General features: G+C 39.9%; 2 long non-coding RNA genes across 2 annotated transcripts in view; one reads left to right on the plus strand and one right to left on the minus strand.

Moving 5' to 3' along the window:
- LOC310677039 overlaps positions 1–20,402 on the minus strand; it is a 127,313-nt gene that overhangs the window by 29,692 nt on the left and 77,219 nt on the right. The window lies entirely within an intron of this gene.
- Positions 6,184–11,709, plus strand: LOC310677048. The gene is made up of 2 exons (XR_014510896.1): positions 6,184–6,278; positions 8,839–11,709. It is a non-coding gene; the product is annotated as an uncharacterized lncRNA (long non-coding RNA).

Consider the following 20,402-nt stretch of genomic DNA (forward strand, 5'->3'; position numbering starts at 1 on the left):
GATGTGAAGGCACAACCAAATAGAATAAAAATTAAACCTTGCACACAATGTCACAAATGAAAATTGAATCACTGTAGACATCCATAATATAAAAGTGCATAAATATAGCAGTTCTTTGGTTCACCCTCATTTAGCAGTGAGACAAGGGATTTTTCACATAACCTGAAGCTATACATTAAGTCTTTCTTTCGTGAGAAACCAATGCATGCAGAAATGTGTAACAGGTCATAGAAAGAGATGCACCCACCACCATCTACCCATTTCAGCACTATAATATCAGTACTGTATATGTCACTTTAAATGCTAGAAGCCTGATAACAAAAATTTGCTTGGCTGATTCAAATCAATATATAAAACTCAAACTTCTTCATCTTTTTTCCTCCTCCTGGTCATATGCACCTCTTCATTTTGCCCACTCAGTAAAGGTTAAGCTGAAAGCTAAAATGGTTACATTTTTTGCAGTAAAAGTTGCACTTTCACCCTTTGCTTGTACTGTCATCATTGTTAACCTATGTATAGCACAGATTCAACTCAGGTAGGGCGTTTGAGGTTTTATAACAGTTCTATCTTCTCTGAGGATCCCAACAACAGCCTATTTCCCTTACATGCTCACTGTACTGTTAAGCAGGAAGTCTTCAACTGACCCATGGCTGATGTTCCATGCTGGTATGGGATATGATACTTCCTTCATTATTACGAGTTCTGAGAAGGAGCTGTCTAGAGGTATGCTAAACAGGCTTGGTATATCTTCAAAGCAAAGCCAACTTTGGGGGATTGAAAAAATAAAAAATGATGTCAGACAATGGTTGCTACTCTAAGTTGGGCCATCAAGGTAAAGTGTGTAATCACAGCATTTTGACATTGAACTAGTTTCACTTAGGGTGGGTGGATGCCATTGTCACTCTAGGTTACCTACCTCCCTAGTAAAGTGTCAGTGAAGAGTGATTTGCTTTTCAATGTCTTTCTTCGGGCATTGGAGGCCTGCATGAGACATCAAATGATGTTAAGATACTTTCTTAGGGTTTCTTTGGTGGTAAAAAAAGCAGGGGTATAGGACTCCTGGATGGTTAAGTCCAGTCAAAGGCAACTATGGGGTGAGGCGCTTATCTAGATTCAGGCCAAAGGAACCGGTGTTTGTTCACAGACAGCTTTCTGGGTCATGCGGCCAACAAGACTAAATAGCAGTGGTGGCAGCTGAGCAAGAATATTTTTGTGATAGTTCACTTGAATGATGTGAAGGCACAACCAAATAGAATCATGGAACTGTATAGTTAGAAGGACCCAAGAGCAGGACACAGTTCTCCAGGTCTGACCAAGGCAGAATCGAGTGAAACTATTACTTCCTTTGATATGGACACTATACAGTGGTACCTCGGGTTAAGTACTTAATTCGTTCCGGATGTTCTTAACCTGAAGCACCACTTTAGCTAAAGGGGCCTCCTGCTGCCGCCGCGCTGCTGGAGCACAATTTCTGTTCTCATCCTGAAGCAAAGTTCTTAACCTGAGGTACTATTTCTGGGTTAGCGGAGTCTGTAACCTGAAGCGTATGTAACCTGAAGCGTATGTAACCCAAGGTACCACTGTACTTCTGTTGATGCAACCTGGAAGTAGTATGATGTAGCTCACCAACTCCTGGATCAATCCAAATTTCATTCCCATCCCCCACCCCACCAGAAAATGGAGGGCTGAAATTTCACTACAAGTCTGTGATACCTTAGAACATTCAAACAAATGATCTCAACATACGTCCTCCCCCAAATCACCCTATAGTGCTTTACCACATCAGTCCCCATATCGGCTATTCATCTGAACCCACTCACAAGTGTTCATTGAGAAAAGGACATGCTGAATAAAATAGAAGGACAAACTGAACTAAATAAAAATAGCACAAAGGACAAAAATGCACAGATGGAGACAAGCCAAACAGATCTACTAGAGTACTTTATATTTCACCTTGGTTAATGGCCTCCTTGTAAATGACTTGAAAGTTTTGCTGCCTAATAGTATTAGAAAAATACTGTTGAAAAATACAAAGTAAATAAAATCTATATTTCTTTCAATAAAAATACAGGGTTATGTATACTCTATCCTAATAACATGATTTATTAAAACACTCTTGCATGTACTGCTCACATTTGGCATTTAGCTGTATCACTGTCCATTAGGGACAACAATACAATTTAAGGACATATTCAGATTCTCAAGGACAATTCTGAGATAATTTAAACAGCTTATATATGCTTTGTTGTATTACCAGGCATTGCTTTGTGTGAAAACAGCAACAACAAAGTGAAGAATGATTTGTACTTTTAAGACATCAAGATACACTTGCTGAAGAGACACAAACAACTTATAGGACTTTATAGGATTGTAAATGTTGACCAACTCTATATTATACTGGTTAGTAGTATAATGTTGTAGGTATTTCCACATAGCAGCTGAAGAGCTACTTATAAATGTATTGTTGCAATAATCACTAAACCATTAGGCCTAAACAGATTGGATTCTTGCTGAGACCAGAAGCAGAGCCATTACTACATGACAGTTATCATGACTTAGCCATATCAAGGTGATAAAATTTATAACCTTTGCAACATACACATGAAGATTCTACATGCAGATTGTGGCCAAACTTACCAAGCAGATGGCTAGACACTGAAATCTTCATATGGCATAACACTCCAAGATAAATGGTGCTGTTTACAAATCATTTTATTTATTTTAGCCTGTGACAATGACATGGCAACATTAGATGCTCTTCAGAAGACTCAATCTCTGGTAAAGAACTGCTATGGGACAAATCAGCAGGCAAAGGAAGAAACGGCAATGCTTAGAAAATATGTTGTGTGCAGAGCATAATGGAATACCTTCTGCAATCCCATGAGGGATTAGAGCTGCAATCCCATGAGGAAGCACACGGTCACATGGCACTTGGAAGTTTGCTCAGACCACCATAGCCCATGGTACTCTTCCCAGATCACATTTCCTCCATAACAGCATTCCCTCTCCCCCGTCACAACCCAAGTCAAATACTACTCTCCAGGCTTTGTAGGGGAACTACAATGAAGATCAAGTAGATGCCTAATAAGTGTTCTTCTGTGGATACTGGCTCTATTGCTGCCATGTTGAGGAGATGAAGGACACATTCCCCCACAATCAAGTGTTTGGAGGGTGAGGTGGAGATCGATGAACCAATGTTGAGGGTGTCTGGTGAATTCTATGCAGTAACCATAGGAGATGGAAAAGAGGACCCATTCATCCATTGTTGAGTGCTGTCAAGTATGTATGAATGCTTGTAGGCGACCCCCCCCCCCACTTGAACGCTGATGGAGTCATTGGTGGTTTTGAGTTTGGTGTGGGGGCTTGGAGGTGTTGAACTTGTCTCCCTGATGTCCCTTTGGAGGAAAAAGGAATCCCAGTTTGTTCCAGATTTGTTTTAGCCTGTATTTATTTGGGGTGCCTTCTGTCTGTAGAGACAAAAGGACTTATTTGTCTGATGCAGGGTATAAAACCTGTTCCTCCCACTGGGTGACAATAACTTTCCTTTTCTCTTTAAATTCAATAAGAATGTATTTGAGTGCTTTCCCCCCAAAGAGCATCAATCCTTAGAAAGACACTGTAGAGAAGTTGATTTTAGAAGCAGTCTTTGCTTCTCACTGTTTAAGCCATAAGGTTCAGCTTGCTATGACACCTGCAGCCATGGAGCATGCTGAAAACTTTGATGCGTCCTTCGTGGAGTCTACCATAAAAGCTGCCACACTACATATCTTGAGTAAGGTGTGGTAGATGCAGCAGGATCCTGTTCTGGAGTAGTGAAAAGATTCTTCACCTTTGCATGAGATCCTTTTAAATGTCAGAAAGAAAGAAGCTTCATGTGTGCATCTTATTTTATTTTTTACTTTATGCTGTCCAAGATTGTGAGAAATAGCATATGGAAAATGGGGGTATTATAGTGGTTTTTAGCAACGCATTGGTGCATAATAGCTTTTTATAACAGTATGTTCCATTATAAATATAAGATAAGGAGTGAAGTCACAACACTATCCCCACTTATCTAAGAATACATCCCATGGAACTCAGTTAGGTTGGCTTCTGAGTAGACATGTATGAGGTTGCACTAAAAGTACAGTTCATAATTAATAAAAAATAATAGCCCAAAATGCATCATTCGTTTTGAGAAATGTAAAAAAGCATTTTACTGTCAATTAAAATATTAAAATAACATCAGAGAACTGATGATAAAGCTTGCTAAGTTGGCTTTCTGGCTTTCTTGTCTATCACGGGACTATTTTTGGTAACCTAAGCAATGACTAAATTCATAATTTGTACCCATTAAATTAATTAGTGTATTCTAATTACCTGAGGGTTAGAAGGCTGCATTTGTCAGAGATGACAAAAGTAATGTGTCCCGAATTCCTTTTGTTTTAGCCTTATTTATATTCTAATCAAAAGCAAAAAAACCAAAATGTTAATAAATTATTACTCATCTAGGTATTTGGAGGTGATGTGAATGATAATATGAAGGAGAAATAAGTTTCAGTTGACAGAATAAACACAGTCACTCATCATAAAGACTTCAATGGAACTGTGCCAAATTTCATTAAGTGGAGAACAATCTTTAGGTCTATATGCAAACACGCAGCACACAGAGAAGAATGTTTTCAGAAAATGGCATGAAAGTGCTCTGCAGAACGGGTCTAAATCATATTAATAAATAGTGGTATGGAGGCGCATATTTCCTGAGGAGCACTTTGAAAATCAGTCTCCTGAGAATAAATGGATGGCAAAGACAATTGAATATAGATGAAGATGATGGATTTGAAGAGGGGAAAGAGCAGAGAATAAAAACACGTGTCATTTTGTGGGCAAGGTTGTAGATGCCATCCATAGATTGTTCCTAACAGAAAGAAAAAAGGCAAATATCTCAATTTACCAAGACAACTTTGACAAGATTTTAATAGACAAGCCTATGATGGAAATAACATATGAGGAATAAAAGGGGTAAGAGGCGATGGTGTAAGCATCATAAATTAAAAATATTAGTGCTTCCCAAATGAAATGTGGGAGTTGGAGTCAGCCAGGTGAAACATGAGGAATGCACACAGTACAAATATACTGACATGAAAGAGAATTCTAATTATTACATGGGAGCAGTAGTGCAAAGGGAAATGATTGACTAGTTATATTGTGTCTATTGGAAGCCTATAAACAGAAGTTTCATCTAAAGCTGAAGAACACAATTCTCAAGAATCAAAGCCTAGTTTTATTCACTTACACTGAACTGAATTATGCAAACTGAAGAACTGTATTAAACCCTTTAACTTACATGAGCATCTCTTGTGAATGAATATGAATATATATGAAAACATTAATCAGAGTAGTGAATGTCTGTTCTCTTGTTTCTTTTCAAGCTGTATGGCTCTAAAGTGAGTTGCATCTTTTACTGCCAGAGCTATTGTGCACTGGAATGCCTAAATATGAGATATCTGGCAACACAGTTCCATAATTATATACAAAAGTAGGGAACATCTATAATCCAGACACAAAACAAGTCATTGAAAGCAGATGGAAAAGTCAACATAAGGCAAAACAGCTGGATGAGTCGTTGCATATTCTGAGTAATTTCTTAAAATGTTTAAAGAATAAAGTGATAAGGAATAAAAATAAGCATCTTTTCCCTTAAGAAAAAGAAAAGCTCTCTCATATTATTATCAAAACATCCAGAAACTACTGTTGTGCTTCTAAACCAGTTTTTGAACGCTATGAGTTTAGAGGAGGTGAAAATTAATCCAGAGAAAGCATGGTAAGTAATCGCAGTGGTCTGAAAGGTGTGGTTCTCCCTGTGATAGACAGAGTGGTGAATCCCCTTTGTGATCAGGATAGGAACATAGGTTGTTTGCTGATCTCATTTGTTTCTGGGTGGATAAGTACTATTAGTGGCTAAGGCTACAAACTCACTCCGGCAGCACATAAACTAAAATTGGAATGATACAGAGAAGAATAGCACGGCTCCTGTACAAGGATGACACACAAATTCATGAAGAGTTCCATATTTTTATCCTACTTCTCCTGGGCTTTTGGCTAATTAAGCAATCTATGGCCTTTTTAAACAGTGGGTTTTGTTCATTACAATTGGTTTTGTTTGTTACTATGTTGTGTATTTTTGTCGGTAGCAGAAAAAATGATCCATTCTAATGTTTTTATCTGAGGTCTCATGGAAAAAGCAAAATATCTCACTGAATACATCCACATTTTAGAGGAAATTCTGCCTCAGTAAGGTAGGACTGAAACAAAAGATTAACATTTAATACGTTATGCTACTTCCAAATTTGTGGTCTTTATATTTGACTTTCATTTCTTACTTACCTATGAATGCACATTATATAACAGGAACAAAGCACATTCCAGATTTATGCTCACATATAAGGAAATAATGGTGTTTACATAGCTTTTTGTTTACTGTCCTTTGTGTAGTCATTTACATTCAGTTGATTTAGAGAGAATACTAAATTATTTACAGTGCTGGGTTCATAAAGAATCACAATAATCCTACATTGGGTCATGACTTCTCTAACTAATCAGTCTGATCATTGTTTTATGCTGTACAGCTCCATTATGAAAGGACAGTTCCTCTTAAGCTACATTACATTATGAATTCTATTGCATGATTAATTATACAGAGCATTTACAATGTTGGGGAAATTAATTACACTACATGTATTAAATACAATACAGAATTTGATGGCATCCCACTTAACAATTTAGAGGAAACTCACTCAAACTAGAGATGAGTATTCAGTACCTTTGACGAGAATTAGAAATAGTTTCAGATTACTCTGAACTCAGCTTTGATGAAATCAGGAGATACATTTCTTTTAATTTCCTTTGTTAGCTGGCTAAAATCAAAGCAGAAACCTTCTTTCAACTGCTGCTATATGTATGAAACTATCAGCACTCACTAGTTTATTTTCAGTATTTTTATACTGTCCTTTAATGATTTTTTTCAGGATAATTTACAATAAAATAATTATTGTCCCACATAAGGACAAATAGTTTATGTTACCATTTCTGCTCTCAGAAAAAGCTTAAACATTCTTCCATAAATGTTATAGAACTATACATACATGTTGAAATGTACATGTAACATTTACTTCATAAAAAGCTTCTTTTTTCCAATAAAAAAATTAAAAATGCCCGGTGTGAGACCCTAGCATAAGGGCAAAGGATTAAAGTCCCCTACTCTCCATGCTATGCTCCCATTTCACATCAGGGCCCCATACTGACATTTGGGAGCTGGGAAACCTTGCATTCATGGCAAGCTACAATGTCACATATAGTTTGGCCCTAACCTTATACATGAGGTCAGGAAACATAGATGTATGTCTACACTCTGGTTCTTGATGAAGCTTTGTAAGGGTTACTCACGGTCCCTATTTGTCTATGTAAAACCATCAGACTGACTGGGAGAAAGGTGGAATAACAGGGTTGGACAGTCACATGTTTCATTCACGTAGAGTGACTGTAGGACTTGTGGGGAAGCTGAGTACCCTGCTCAAGCTGGCACCTGTTATGTACTAAGCTTGGACCCTAGAACAATAGGCAGGTAGGATCCTAGAATGCAACAACTGATTGGCTTGCTGGACAAGACCAATCAGGCTCCAGGAGGAAGTTAATCAGCCTATTCAGCTGGTAGGATTGTAGAATGCAACAACTGATTGGCCTGCAGGAGAAGACCAGTCAGGCTTCAGGAGGGAATCAGAATCAGCAAATCAGACTGGACTCATTGTGTAAATAATGTATATAAAAGCCTGAGGTTTGCTGGGGGGGGGGGGGGAGGAGGAGGATTCAATCACTGTTTTACAAGCTGCAATAAAGAGCATGAAATCACTGCAGGACTCCACTATATTTCAGCACCTTTTTCTTCTCTTACAGCCCAGTACGTTTTGGACATCCCATAGAGAAAACACACTGAAATTAATAAACTTACGCTAGTCATGGCCATTAATCTCAATGTGTTCACTCTGAGTAGGATTAGCATTGGGTAAAACCCAATATTTCAAATCTTCCATTTTCACACAGCACACAACAGATATTTTGCCATGACTGAGCTTACCTGTATCACAGTTGCACTGTGTTTCTATAAAAGCAATCTGAAGGATTTCACTCTAACAGCCAAATTAGTTTATGTGTGATAACAAGGGGTAGAATGGCATGCTAAATGTAAGAAAATGTGTGATTTTTTAACACTATTCTGAGACAAATAGCTCATTTAATTTCACATAACTATAGATAATAAATCTGCAGAATTTGAACAAATGGGGCACAATCCAAATAGACTTAAACTGCTTTAAGCCCCATTGATTTCAGTGGGGAAATAAAACACACATTTAAATCTCTACTGTAATGAGATTTAAATTGTTTAACTTTGGCTGGATCATGCCCTTAGGTTTTTTCACAACTTTTAATCTAACAGGCTGCTTATGAATGAGCAATAAATTGGCAACTGTTATATTGGAGTAGCAGGGTATGTTTTACCCACTCTTGAGTTATTTTGTTTGGTTTAAAATTAAAACAGATTTCCTGCCATTGTATTCAGAAAGAAAGAGAATCACAGAGGTAGAAAGTAGGGACCCCAGGAGTTGAACAGGCCCAGAATATATTTAATTCTTTTTTACAGGCAGGTACTGGTATCTACTCCATGCTTATTTACAGTAGCTTATTTTTCACACTCATTATTTATTTTGTTGTTCCTGCTAGGGAACTGATATTTCTGCAGATGAAATTACATGTTTTTTTTCTTGAAAATGCTATCTTGTCCTGTGTGTCATTTTCCTACAGATTGGAATACCAGTCTATCACTGGAAATAAAAAGGCAGCCAATCAAGCATCTTATTGATCAGACGTACAGAGAGCAAATTGAAGTCCCACAGTGTGACACCAAACTCTTTCAAAGTTCTGACAACTCATTTTCATACGCCTTCATCCATCCTATGGTAATCTGACCTTCTCTTGGATTCATATTATCATCTCCACTGGCTCTCTAGCTGTGATGTTGCATTTCACTGTCTTCCTATTCCTTGGGGGCTCTTTCTTTTCTAATTATCACAATAAGCAGATTTGGCCTTCTTTCTCTCAGCTTGATCACTTTTTCATGCATGATACCATCTGCCTAATAGGCTTTTCTATCCAAGACTGTTATCATTGATTCTGCCATTACATCCCTAGAGATCTTAATCCATGTTTTCTCATCATTAAAGAAATCCTGTCTCATTTATAGCTTATTTGAGCAACAAGTTTTCCCCCAGTGTCACCAGAAATATATTTTCACATTGTACAATGGCTCATGTATGAAGTTACCATTGGATATTAACATTGAATACATTCACTCCTTGGCTAAAATACCTTGCTGTATTAGTGATTATCCCAGCCATAAACCAAAAGAAGGGAAATTCCTATACCCTTCATTTGGCAATGTAAGTAGAGGGGAATGTAACAGACTTGACACAAGTTCAACATTACAGAATTCGTTGGGGTTTTTTGTTTTGTTTTTGCCAATTTTATTCACCACAATTTGAAATTTTACTGCAATGATGCATGAAACATATGGAGCTATACCAAACAAGGTAACTGCAGTGGCTACAATTTTGTATAAAGCTCTAAACAGTAATATTTCACACAGAGAGAGACAATGACTTAGATCAAAACTAAATGAATTCCATTTTTATATTATGCTACAGTCCTATACACACCAAACCTGACAGTAAACTCCACTGACCTCACTAGGACTTGCTTCCGAGTGCGCATGTATAGGACTTCAATGGGAACTAAGTTCAACATTATTCTAGACTTTACCCACAGCCCATAAACTCACTTGGGTAAGTGAGTTTCTATCTCCTTCTGAAACTGCAGCTTTTGAAGTCCAAATAACAGATGTACTGCAAGACTGGGTCTTTCCCCCCTCCTTCACCACTATCCACCTTCATCTTTTAGGTGCTATTTCAGTACCTTTAAAAAGTTCAGGAAACTGATAGTTGTGGTTCACACAATGAATTCCACTGAATGATTCAGTTTGGCTTTTTCATTATTTCTTCCCGGTTCTCATTATGGTCACTCCAAAGAAGCAATAAAGCAAAGGTTGAGAACTTCAGGAATCACATTCCACTTTTGCAGCCAGATCCCTTGCTTTACAGAAGAACTGCAATTTAGATTCTCTGTTTCCATGATTACTACAATCAAGTACATATCCTGTATTTCTCTGGGCTAGCTGAAGGCAGGGTCAACTTCCAAATATGTGCATAACATATGCTGCTGCTGCTCCATTCCCCACAATGTTGTTTCAAGTAATATACACTTAATGTTAATGAGCTTAATACAAGTTAATGATGATGGTAAATTTAGAATGAAATCTATAGCTCTACAGTAGCTTCTCTTTTCCTAATGTGAAGACCAGTAAATCTTCATTAATTTTTTTTCTGCTAGCTACATTCACCATATTTATCCCCTTTGTCATTATCATTATTATCACTTCATTGGATATTTATATACCGTAGATTCCTCAGACAACCCACCAGGAATTCCATTATGCAGAAGCTGGAGTGCTTTGGTGTTCGCCCTCATGTTCTTTATTGGGGTAATGTCTGACTGAAGTGTATTTCACTAGCTCAATATCTATTATTTGTAAATTAGTTAAGGTGCCTGTGAGAAGCATAGCTTCACTTAGCCCTGACTTGGAAGGGGCTGTTAATCTTGAGGAAAGTTGTACCATGAACAAGACAGCCAGAAAATTATAGCTCAGCAATTTTCTAGCTTTGGAAGGCTGGTTGTTTTAATGGGCATGAAATTCATGGCCAAGCCAAACGTCTGGCTTGTAGCTGACTCAGTATTTTTAAAACCTCGATTCATTGAGGAAATGTCTTTGAGGGTGCCATTTCAGATGTGAAGGAGGGACAAGATTCACAGCAAGGTTCAGAGGCCCCAGGTTTAAATTACAGAGAGAAGGTGGATTTTTTAAAAGAGTGTTTGATGCAGTTACTTTTTATAATCAAGACAGGAACAAACAGTCATACACACACACATTGTCTCATACAGACACATACAGTTTGTGCCTTTGGTATGCATAAATAATAATCAGTCTCATGAAATAGTAATCACGCTGTGTGTTTGTATTTTTATCTTGTATTTTTATGTTGTGGACCGTCCTGAGATCTATGGATGAAGGGCAGTATGCAAACAACAACAACAACAACAGAGAATCAGAGCAGGCCAGAATTATGGGTGTTCCAGAAGAATAACTACATGTAGTCTGAAAGATTGTGCCGGGTCTTCCTCCTGACTGGCCTAAATGACACTCTTGAATGTCTGCTCTAAATATCCTAAAAAGACACTGAAATGTATAAGAGGGTGAAGTTGGAGCCAAGCAAAGCTGTAAAATGAAGAGATATAAAGTAATACACTTGCAAGGATTTTATTTATTTTTAAGATAATCAAAAGATCTTGTGGATGTGACAGGGCAGAATAATCAGACAGCAAGGAAATGAGAATTCATCACTGAGCATATGTGGGAAGTCCCAGCATTTAAAAAAATCACAAAGCCTGTGTTTCCATGGCAACTATTTAGCCTTCATTCATATCTTAATAAGCAGGAATCTATAAATCTTTATCTGATTCATAGTCAGCTGGGCACATTATTGTCCTGGATGACTTTTTTTTTTAAGAACATTTCCGCTACAAATATGACTTGTGCATTATGCATCATCCAACTGTTCTTATGTGGGAGTCTGTTGCTGCCCATTTAAGGAGTTGGGCTTTGGAGTTGTAGCATTAATTAACTCGACTGGCTCATCAGATTTTGAGCTGAGTTAAGCATTGTTACATTACAAGTCAAGAAGAGCTCTGCTGGGAAACTGTAGTTCTCCCCTTAATTTTGCCTCTAGCTGTGCTAATTTATGACTTATGTCATTCATTACAATTACATCGCATAGCAAGAATATTTTGCTTTGAAATCTTTCAAGGAAACGGATATGGCAAGTATACCGGATGCCTCAAAACTAATGCAGGCATTCAGCCCATGAGAACACCAAAAAGGCTGCTTCTTTCATATGGATTCAATGTTGGTCTTTTCACCAATCACTTACAACTAAGTATGTCTGTTTGCCCCATCCCCATCTTCATATCAACCCTTAAAGGTAAAGGTAAAGGTACCCCTGCCCGTATGGGCCAGTCGTGTCCGACTCTAGGGTTGTGCGCCCATCTCACTTAAGAGGCCGGGGGCCAGCGCTGTCCGGAGACACTTCCGGGTCACATGGCCAGTGTGACGAAGCTGCTCTGGCGAGCCAGCACCAGCGCAGCACATGGAAACGCCGTATACCTTCCCGCTATAAAGCGGTACCTATTTATCTACTTGCACTTAAGAGTGCTTTCGAACTGCTAGGTGGGCAGGAGCTGGGACCGAACGACGGGAGCTCACCCCGCCGCGGGGATTCGAACCGCCGACCATACGATCGGCAAGTCCTAGGCACTGAGGTTTTACCCACAGCGCAACCCTTACAGAATAATTGTCAGGGGACACTTGAGGGTGTTTCTTAAGTGAAATGAATTTCTATTTAATATCTGATCCACTATTTAGAAACTTAACCTCAGAATGTTCAGAAAAACTTAAATCTCTGCAGAAAGTATGTCTACAGAATTGATACTTGGATGTTAATTTGACTGGCACTGCTGTTTTTTAAACTGATGTATTGTAAAGTTTTGGACTTTCCATTTGTTTGAAGAACACTACATAAAAGATTTAATTAAATAAATAGTTCATTTTTACTATCAGTTTTTCAGGGCAAAGCTTAGGTTCTATGGTATGTGGAGCTTCAGGGTTTGTGGGGCTCCTGCTGCCATCACCTGGAGTACCACAAGTTCTGTACTGCTGGTCAAAACTGATAGGAAAATTTCTAAACTTGTATGATCTAAGGCCTAAATCCAGAAATCTTCTGTCCCTATATAGTCAATCATAGTAGTGCAACTCAGCTGCCACAATGTGCCATTGCCACCTCAGTGATGGTAGCTACACTGTCCATCAGATACAATTGTGTCTTAGTTTTATTAGTATATTGTCTTAAGAATAAACTGTTATGAGTGTATTTTAACATTTTAATTATGTCTGATAAGTGCAGTAAAGAAGAACTTCAAAACTTGCAGAGATCTGGAGATACCAGCTGTGCTACCTAATTTCTTCATAGAATGCTGCATATTATTATCCCTTTGATCTGATGAAGGTGTTCAACTACCACTAGTGTGTGATGAGCTTCATCACGCTAAAATGGTACATAGGCAGTGTTGCCATAGAAATGGAACGGCACCACAGAGAGAGCCATATAATCATGAGTGCATCTAGAATGTTGTCACACATAACTATGCATGAGAAAGTGGCATGCTGGGATTGCTTCTAAAATTATGCTGGGATTGCTTCTAAAATTGCTATCCATGATGTCTGGCAGTATATACAGTGGCTGTTTTCAAAAGCCAGTACAAAGAGGAAACAAAAGAAAATCTTCACAGAGAATAAGAAGAGAGGATGAGTGAGGGTTAGAGAAACAAATACACTGCAGGTAAATATAAAAAATTAACCAGAATAGACAAGTAATTAGGTGAATGAGCTCTGGAAGAAACTTGAAAGACAAGGAGGAATGATATGGGAATGAACTGAAATAAGATTTTGGTTAAGCAATGGAAGAAACTCAAGGACAGAAAATTTAGAGCAATGAAGAAAATAAAATGGTGTTGAAAACAAAGGAATTTTTTTAAAAAACACAGTGCCAAATAGGAAACAGAGAAAAAATATATGAAGGTACAATGGAAGAGTTATTAATAACCATGGAGGTATTCAAGAGATTAGATAGCTACCTATTCCAAGCGATGAATCCTCTTTTCCTCCATATGTTCATCAAAACAAATGTCTTATTTATTAAGCTGGGAAATTCAATCCTTATATATTAATTTTAACTGAAATTTCTGCATTGATTTACACGAGATGAGGCACTCACAAGTGTAGATGAAGTTTAAGTTTTCCTAGTATTCCTAAATGAGCAGTTCTCCTCATTACCTAGCATCTTTCTGAGAAAGCCACGGTAATGAATTTTGAGGCTTAGCTACATTCTTTGTGTACAGTATGTGAGAGAAGTCTCTTTTTATGACTTTGTCAGCATGAGGGAGTCCCAGCATTGAATGGGACTGGTTAAGTTGTCTCAGTGTTTCAGCTATTTAGATTGTACAAACATCTGCGGTACATATTCAAACTAGCAAATTTTATCTTAGAATCCAGGTTTTTAAATATTTATAATCTCCCATTCCCACTCCCTATAATGTAGCAGGACTGAAAATTCTGAATAGCAGAGGTGGAGTAAGCATCCAGTAATGTGCCTTTCAATGCATTTTAGCTTCTCTCAATCTTGAAGAAACAGATTCTCTCTTAAGATTTTTCAGATTGTTGGATATGCATGAAATAATGTGCTCCAGGCTATGATGGGGGATTTGCTCCCAGATAAACAGGTATTTGAGTTTTGAAAAGTAAAACCAGGGTTTTTTTTCTGACTGTACTCATGGGTACACAGCACAGGCACCTTTTTTCTAGAAGAAAAGCAAAACAGGCAGCAGGGTGAACAAGGAGGGCAAAACTTAAATTTTGGGACTGCTGAGTAGTTTGAGGCCACTCACAGACAGCAGAAGAAAAACATATTGTCATATGTTCATAAACAACTATAACTGAGGATAAGGGGGGAAATATTCCTACATGCTCAGGTGCACAGAAGAAGGTATTGTAAAAGAAGCTATTGTGAGCATTAGGAAGCTGCTTTCTGCTACATCAGCCCAACAAGCAATGGTTCCCCACTGTTTCAGAAACAGGATGGTATGGTACAATTTTGGTATGAGAGAGTTCAGTGCTCTGTTATGATGCTTGGTTGTCAGATGCCTGGGATGCAGCGCAGAAGAAACTTGGACAGGTGGGTTTGGTTAAAAAGGTTTTCCATCTCTGTTAGTGCATTACATTGCAAGTCTTTTTTCTTTTTCCCCCCGCAACAGCTAGGCCAAGAAGGCCTTTTGCTTATCTTTAACATGACAAGCATAACAGTGATAATGCCCAAGGTATGCGAAACCTTTGTCTGGTAGATCTCAGGTTCACAATCTCTTTCAGTATGGCACATTTCAGCAAAGCATTCAATTCAGTTCTTTGCCAAGGTGATTAATTGAGAATGTAGATGATAATGGATTCTATCCCCGTGCATTGGTTGTTGTTTTTTAGTCTTTCATTGACATCCTTAATGGAATGTAATTATAACATTCTCATGATGACAAACATATCAACAAAAATAAAATGCAGCCACTAATGGAAATGAAAAAAGTGCTTGCAGCATAAATTATGACATTTAACTTAATTGCAGTATTTAATTAGCATCCAAAAATATTACAAGATTGTTTTCATTAATAAGCTTCAGAACTGCTCAGCTGGGTACTAAGATTTGTTTATTTACTTATCTGTTAGACTGTTTCTTAGAAGGCACTGTCAGACTGGGTTTCCTGGATGAATGGGACACCTCATTCAAAAGGGCAACAAGGATCAGCCAGGTGGAAACAGGCAGAAAATATTGATTAGCACTCTTCAACCAGCTACAAATTCATCTAACAACAGCATCATCTAGTCCACATTTTACCAGTTTGCCAGGAAGGAGAAGAATGTGGGATCTTGTTGCAGGCCTTGCTGAAACCAAAATACAGTACACTAAATCTACAGCATTCCCTTGATCTGCATTCCCCTGATCTACCTAGTCAATACTCACAAAAGCAGATAAGGTTAGACTGGAATCACTTGCTCTTGAGAAACTCAAGCTCTCTTTGTGCTCACTGCCTTTTTATCTGTAAGTGCATATAAATGAATGGTCTGTTCTTCAACTTTTCCAGGCATCAAAAGCAAGTTGGTTGATTGATTGGTAGGTCTCTGGATTCTCCCCAACCTTTGTGAATATGAGGACTTTTGCCCACCTCTTGGTACCACGTCTTTGCCTTGGGCTGCAGCTCCTTCACTTCATCATTTGATCATTTTTGCCACATTGAGTACAGTTTTTCTTGTGGGACAAGACTGGGTCAAAGTAGGTTCTGACTTCTCTTCATCACCTGCCAACATTTCACTATCTTATGCTCTCAGTGGAGAGGAGCTATGCCTTCAACAACAGCCAAAAAGATCATTGTTTTGATGTTTTTACCATCTCTTCTATATTACTATACATCTCCCTTTTAAATGTGAACTTATCAGAAAGTTCTTTATGCAACTTTCCCAGTTTCTTTAAAAGTCTCCCATTTTCATTGAGCATTGCAATGACTTCCAATGAGCCTTCAAAATCTCATTTTTAGAAATCCACATCTATCCTGAAGTCCCTTCCCCTTGAGTATATTGGAGCAGCATGCCTTTATACTTGTTGAAATTAGCTTTCCCAAGGTCCAGGACGCAAGTCAGACCACATTCAGGTTTTTCTTTCCTCATTATCACAAATCCTATGAGAACATGGTCGCTTATTTATTATTATGATTATTATTAAAATAAAGTAGCCAATGTTTTCATTTTGTCAGCTAGTTCTTTCTTGATTTTTCTCCACCCTAAAATTATGAAAACCACCATACTCACAATCACACAACTTTGCCACCTGCAAATGGAGCAGCAAAATTAGGGAGGCCATTTTGGCTGAACATTAAAATGAAGGGTATCCAACCATTAATTCTGCTAGTAAGTGTGCTGCTAAGAAGTGGGCAAACACAGGAAACCGGATCTTCCTAGTGAGAGAAATCATTATCTCCACTTGCCCCCACAAGCCAAATTTGACAGATGGACAAGACCTCCCACCTCTCAATTATCTGATGTCACAATGCCATCAGATGACCTGTTTGTTTCCCCCCCTGCATGATTTGAAATCAAACTGAGCAGACAAAAGAGTGTGCTCAGGACTGAGGAAGCTCTAAGTGCTGCACTACCCAAGAATCAGCTGGTGGTTAGCACTGGGGAAGCCCTGTCCACAGCACTTTCCAAGCAGCAGAAATCCACTCATAGTTGATGCAAAGAACCTTTCATCCAAGTGCCAACATTACCAGCCCCACACCTACACAGGCATAGGTCAAGGGGGTGTGGCCAGGCCAAAGTGGGGTCATAGGCAAAATGGGGAAGTCCTGCAGGGCTAATTTAGGCCAGTGGGCTGGAGCTTCCTCACCCTCACCCTAGGGTCTGAGTGATTTAACTAAGAAATGGGACAAAAATTCTGCTGGGGGAAATGCAGGAAAAAAATGAGAGGATACTATAAAAATGAGAGATGTAAAATTTCCTTTCCAAATCATTTGAGAAAAGAGGCCAGAGCTGATTATTTCACAATGCAGATGCAATTTCAGAAAGCAAGCCCATTACTTAAAATACATCTTCACTTGTAGCATTTAATTGTGGGTGCTTGAAAATCAATTTGCCTATTCTAAAGGTGAATATTATTTAAAGTGTACATTACCCATAACTTCATGCAGGCAATCTAATGTTTAGAGGCTTGCTTGCTTGCCTGCCTGGATGGATGCCCTATTCTTCATTATGAAGCTACCCAGTGCAACTGTGATTTTCTCAGAGTGGTGGCTGTTTAAATGGCAGAAGAATTAAAATGATGTATAATCTATTCATTTTAATGGTTAGTTATCACTAGAAATGCTTGTGAGCTGAATGGGAATTGCTTCCTCCACCCCATACATCCACTTCAGCATAAATGGAAACATAACAGTTTTGATTTGTAAGAGGACTCCCTGATATTTATTTATTCCTCTGCCACTGTCTAATTCATAGCCCTGTTTCCCTCATATAATATAAGTAAATTGAGTAAAAGCTTGCCAGGCGACCCTTAGTTGTACTATTATAAATTATGTAAAGTATATAATAGCTCTGCAAAAGATAAAGGCAGATAACAGCTAATTATATAGGTGGAAACATTTAGAATAGTTTCCCATATTTGCAATTCCATTGTGTTCTGTCTTATAAAGTGGCAAACTCATGGAATGGATGGCAAAACAGTGGTATTTCGGCCTTTAATTGTGAGTGCTTGAAAATAATAATAATAATAATAATAATAATAATAATAATAATAATAATAAATTTATTTATATCCCGCCCTCCCCAGCCGAAGCCGGGCTCAGGGCGGCTAACAACAATAAAACAGTACAAACAACACTTTAAAATCAATCATTATAAAATTAATTAATTCAAGCCACTGGCAACCATTGGGCCAGAGCTCTGCGAAGATTGCCAATGGAGGGAGTCAGGCTGTGCCCTGGCCAAAGGCCTGGTGGAACAGTTCTGTCTTGCAGGCCCTGCGGAAAGATGTTAAGTCCCGCAGGGCCCTGGTCTCTTGTGACAGAGTGTTCCACCAGATCGGAGCCACGGCCGAAAAAGCCCTGGCTCTAGTTGAGGCCAGCCTAACTTCTCTGTGGCCTGGGACTTTCAAGATGTTTTTATTTGAAGACCGTAAGTTTCTTTGTGGGGCATACCAGGAGAGGCGGTCCCGTAGGTACGAGGGTCCTAGGCCGTATAGGGCTTTAAAGGTTAAAACCAGCACCTTAAACCTGATCCTGTACTCCACCGGGAGCCAGTGCAGCTGGTATAGCACCGGGTGAATGTGATCTCGCAGCGAAGACCCCGTAAGGAGTCTCGCTGCAGCATTCTGCACCCGCTGGAGTTTCTGGGTCAGTCTCAAGGGCAGCCCCACGTAGAGCGAGTTACAATAATCCAGTCTGGAGGTGACCGTCGCGTGGATCACAGTGGCTAGGTTAGGGCGAGAGAGGTAAGGAGCCAACTGTTTAGCTTGGCGGAGATGGAGAAATGCCGCCTTTGTTGTAGCTGCAATCTGCGCCTCCATGGAAAGGGAGGTGTCGAAGATTACACCCAAACTCTTAACGGACGGTGCTGGCACTAATTGCGCCCCCACAAGAGATGGGAGTTGCCCCCCCAATCCCATATCGTCCCGTCCCAGCCACAGGACCTCTGTCTTCGAAGGATTTAACTTCAACCGGCTCCCACGTAGCCATCCAGCCACAGCTTCCAGACATCTGGTCAGTGTGTCTGGGGCCGAGTCAGTATGGCCATCCATCAACAGATAAAGTTGGGTGTCATCAGCATACTGATGGCAACCCAGCCCAAAACTCCGGACAAGCTGGGCGAGGGGGCGCATAAAGATGTTGAAAAGCATCGGGGAGAGTATCGCACCCTGAGGTACTCCACACACCAAGGAGTGGCGCGGTGACAATTCCCCCCTAAGCGCCACCCTCTGTCCCCGACCAGAGAGAAACGAGCGCAGCCATTGAAGGGCTGTGCCCTGAATCCCCACGTCGGCAAGGCGGTTCAGAAGTTCGTGATCGACCATGTCAAAAGCTGCTGACAGATCTAGAAGAATCAGCAGCCCCGACCCACCTCGATCCAGCTGTCTACGAAGATCATCTGTTAGGGCAACCAGAGCCGTCTCGGTCCCATGACCAGCGCGGAAGCCGGACTGGAATGGGTCGAGAGCCGATGTTTCATCCAGAAACCCACCAAGCTGTTCAGCAACCGCTCTCTCAATCACCTTACCCAGGAACCGAAGATTCGAAACTGGGCGGTAATTGGATAGATCTAAAGGATCTAATGATGTTTTCTTTAAGAGCGGGCGCACCACTGCCTCCTTCAATTCTCCTGGGAATGTCCCCATGCCAAGGGACAAATTGATGATATCCCCCAGGAGGGCCCGCACCTCGTCTGGACACGCTCTAATCAGCCAAGACGGGCACCGGTCGAGAGGACAGGTGGTGGGCTTTCCAGCTCGGAGGAGTCTATCCACATCGGCTGGGGATATCCGGTTGAAGTGGTCCAATACTGGACCCGAGGACAGTCGAGGGGCCTCCAGTTCCTTTATTGTATCCAAATTGGCAGGGAGGTCATGGCGGAGCAACAAGACCTTCTCCGCAAAAAAGCTCGCAAATGCCTCACAGCTGTGTGTCAAATTGTTATTTAAATTTGGCTGTCCCTCAAGGGACGTTAAAGACCTGATTATCCTAAATAATTGCGCCGGGCGAGAGCTAGCGGATGCAATGGAGGCCGAGAAGTAAGACTTCTTAGCAGCCTTCACCGCCATCTCGTAGGTTTTCATAAAAGCCCTATAAGATGTTCTTGAGGCTCCGTCACGGGCACCCCGCCATACTCGTTCTAGCCGTCTGAGGTCCCGCTTCATTTTCCGGAGCTCCTCGGTAAACCAGGGAGCCCGGTTTCTGCGGAGTCGCAGAGGGCACTTAGGTGCGATCTCATCGATGGCTGCCCGGAGCTGGGTATTCCAGCCCTCAACAAGCTCAGTCAATGAGTCACCAGGGGGAGC

This window comes from Podarcis tiliguerta (assembly GCF_965153285.1).
Source record: "Podarcis tiliguerta genome assembly, chromosome: 4".
In the NCBI taxonomy this organism is placed as follows: Eukaryota; Metazoa; Chordata; class Lepidosauria; order Squamata; family Lacertidae; genus Podarcis; species Podarcis tiliguerta.